The 3,617-nt window shown below is 40.7% G+C and overlaps 1 protein-coding gene across 2 annotated transcripts in view; it reads left to right on the top strand.

The window, feature by feature from the left end:
• The first annotated feature begins 46 nt into the window (after window positions 1-46).
• Window positions 47-3,617, top strand: part of CCAR1 (cell division cycle and apoptosis regulator 1) — a 48,864-nt gene continuing 45,293 nt past the window's right edge. The window contains exon 1 of one of the 2 annotated variants that reach the window (XR_004262161.1): window positions 47-646. The gene's annotated coding sequence lies outside the window, so the exon portion shown is untranslated. The remainder of the gene's footprint in view (window positions 647-3,617) is intronic. The other variant, XM_032256160.1, reaches the window with a different exon arrangement.

Below are 3,617 nucleotides of genomic sequence, written 5' to 3' on the forward strand. Positions count from 1 at the left end.
GCCCGGCCCCTAACTCATATTTTCAATCATCAACAAAGTAGAATTTCCAATTAAGTAGAAAAACTGTAGAATTTCTTTTATTTAAATGCTGTTTCCTTAAATGTACTCATAACATATTAGTAGTGTCTTAAGATATTAAAGAAATTTCATGAGAAAATAATTTTGTGGTCAAAGTTTAAGGAATGCTGAGTTCCTTTACTAAGGACTTTCCTGAGCCTTTATTATGCTAGTATGGGTTTTGAATTAGTAAGAATACTTATCTAAGGGAGCTTGATGAAATAGGTTAAAAATAATTTATAGTTTAGTTTTAGACTTGACTTTCACTTTCAAGATGTACATGTATGTTTTCTAACAATATAAAATTTTGAACATTCTGGGTTAATTTCTGTATGGGTCAATTTTTGTATGATTTCAAATCATTACCTTAATTTGATGTTGGTTTTGCTTTATAGCCAGCTGTTGCACTGCCTACAAGCCTTAGCCTGTCTACTCCTCAGCCTACAGCACAAATAACTGTATCATATCCAACACCAAGGTCCAGTCAACAGCAAACCCAGCCTCAGAAGCAGCGTGTTTTCACAGGGGTGGTTACAAAACTACATGACACATTTGGATTTGTGGATGAAGATGTATTCTTTCAGCTTAGGTAAACTTAATTAGGTCTTGTCACATGGAACATATTTATTTTATAACAAATACATGGCTTCTTGTGTTTATCTTAAAACACCTGTTTAGTTGTGGCAAAGATTATAATTTAGCTATAATTTTCCTTTCTTTTCTTTTCTGAGACAGAGTCTTGCTATTTAGCCCAGGCTGGACACAGTCGCACAATCTTGGTCGGCTCACTGCAGCCTCTGCCTCCTGGGTTCAAGCAATTTTCTTGCCTCAGCCTTCAGAATAGCTGGGATGACTGGCGTGCACCACCGCACTGAGCTAACTTTCGTGTCTTTAGTAGAGAACAGGGGATTTCACCGTGTCGGCCAGGCTGGTCTCAAACTCCTGACCTCAAGTGATCTACCTGCCTTAGTCTCCCAAAGTGCTGGAATTACAGGCTTGAGCCACTGCGCCGGTCCAGTTTAGCTATAAGTTTCTATTTTATTTTTTCCTGAAGAAACTCAAGCGTGAAATTTTGTTTTCTTTGTTTCTTTTTTTTTTTTTTTTTTTGAGCGGGGGTTTTTCTCTTTTTTCCCCGGCTGGAGTGCAATGGCGCGATCTCGGCTCACTGCAACCTCCGCCTCCTGGGTTCAGGCAATTCCCCTGCCTCAGCCTCCTGAGTAGCTGGGATTACAGGCACGCGCCACCATGCCCAGCTAACGTTTTGTATTTTTAGTAGAGACGGGGTTTCACCATGTTGACCAGGATGGTCTCAATCTCTTGACCTCGTGATCCACCCACCTCGGCCTCCCAAAGTGCTGGGATTACAGGCTTGAGCCACCGCGCCCGGCCTGTTTCTTTTTTTTTAAAGACAGAGTCTCATTCTGTCACCCAGGCTGGAGTGCAGTGGTGCGATCTCAGCTTGCTGTAACCTCTGCCCCCTGGGTTTAAGTGATTCTCCTGCATAGCCTCCCAAGTAACTGAAACAACAGACCTGTGTCACCATGTCCAGCTAATTTTTGTACTTTTTAGTAAAATGGGGATTCACCATGTTGGCCAGGCCAATCTCAAACTCCTGACCTCAGGTGATTTGTATGCCTCAGTCCCCCAAAGTGCTAGTATTATAGGCATGAGCCATCACACCTGGCCAGTTTAGCTATAAGTCTGTATTTTTTCCTGAAGAAACTCAAGTGTGGAATTTTTAATTTTGATCATCCAGCTCGTATTATATTGTACTTTAGGCCTTTTGTGGTGGAGATTGTGATAAAAGATATCTCGATTATTGAACAAACTACTTACTGAGAATTCTTTGTAAATGTTTTATAAGAGTTAAGTGGAGGTTCTAACAATATTCCTGGGTAGACATAACTGTGTGTGGGGTGTTGAAATCTAATTCTGAAACAGAATCTTTCATTTGACACGTCTAATGACATAATACAGATTTTGAAATTGTTTTTTAGCCAGGTGTGGTGACTTGTCCTTGTAATCTCAGTTTCTCAGGAGGCCGAAGTAGGTAGATGATTTGAGGCTAGGAGGTCCAGACCAGCCTGGGCAACATAATGGTGAGACCCCATCTCTAAAAACAAAAATACTAACATTGAAAAAAGTTAATAGGATCAAATGATTGATGAACTGACATTAAAAATATTTGTTTCTTAAAAAAATTCTTTTTCGACATTTAAATTAGTACTTTTATAGCTTTGTAGTGTTTGTAGGAAATACTGTACTATGTTTTTCTGTAAAGGGGATTCCTGTTTTTTGTCTTTTCTGCATTTGTTTCATCATTTGAAAGCCCAAAGCAGATCTTAGTGTTGGGTTATAAAAGTAAATAATGGAGATTGAAAGGTAATGTTAGGGAAATATGGGGTGGTAAATTATTAATTTCACTTTAAACTCGTGTTTATATTATAAGGGTGAAATACGTGTTTTGAAACGAGTCTAGGGAGTATATCTACTTACCTACTTTTTTTTTGTTTTTGAGACAGGGTCTTGCGTTATCACCCAGGCTGGAGTGCAGTGGTGCAATCATAGTGAACTGCAGTGTTGAATTCCTGGGCCCAAGTAATCTCCCACCTCAGCCTCCCATGTCTCTGGGCCATCAGGCGTGTACCACCACTTCTGGCTATTTTGTTTTATTTTTTGAGGTGGGCTCTCAGTCTTTCACCCAGGTTGGGGTCCAGGAGTGCAGTCATAGCTCACTGCAGCCTCAAATTCCTGTGTTCGAGGAATCCTGCTGCTTCAGCTTCTCAAGTAACTGGGGCTGTAGGCACATGCCACCACACCCAGCTATTTTTTTTTCTTCAGATTTAGACCTAAAAGCTAATTTTTAAATTTTTTTGTTGAAACGTGTTTTCACAATGTTGCCCAAGCTGGTCTTAAACTCCTGATCTCAGACAAGTTTTGGTTTTTAAAGTTTTTATTTTTTTATTATTATGTTTTTGAGACGGAGTCTCACTCTATCACCCAGGCTGGCTGGAGTTGCAGTGGTACGATTTTGGCTCACTGTGACCTCCACCTCTCAGGTACAAGTAATTTGCACCCTGCTAATTTTTGTATTTTTAGTAGAGATGGGGCTTTACCATGTTAGCCAGGCTGGTATCAAACTCCTTAAGTGATCTGCCCATCTTGGCCTCCCAAAGTTCTGGGATTACAGGCATGAGCCACTGCGCCCATACCCCAGCTACTTTTTAAAAATTGTTATTTTATTTATTTTTGTTTGAGATTGAGTCCTGTCTGTCATCCAGCCTAGTGTGTAGTGGCATGATCTCAGCTCACTGCAACCTCCACCTCCCAGGTTCAAGTCATTCTCCTGCCTCAGCCTCCTGAGTAGCTGGGATTACCAGGTGTGTGCTACCACACCTGGCTAATTTTTGTATTTTTACTGGAAATGGGGTTTAACCACATTGGTCACACTGGTCTTGAACTCCTCACCTCAAGTGATTCGCTTGCCTTGGCCTCCCAAAGTGCTAGGATTACAGGCATGAACCACCACACCTGGCCCCATCTACATTTTTTTTTTTTTT

This window comes from Sapajus apella, unplaced genomic scaffold (assembly GCF_009761245.1).
Source record: "Sapajus apella isolate SASKATOON/1434 unplaced genomic scaffold, GSC_monkey_1.0 scaffold94, whole genome shotgun sequence".
Classification (NCBI taxonomy): domain Eukaryota; kingdom Metazoa; phylum Chordata; class Mammalia; order Primates; family Cebidae; genus Sapajus; species Sapajus apella.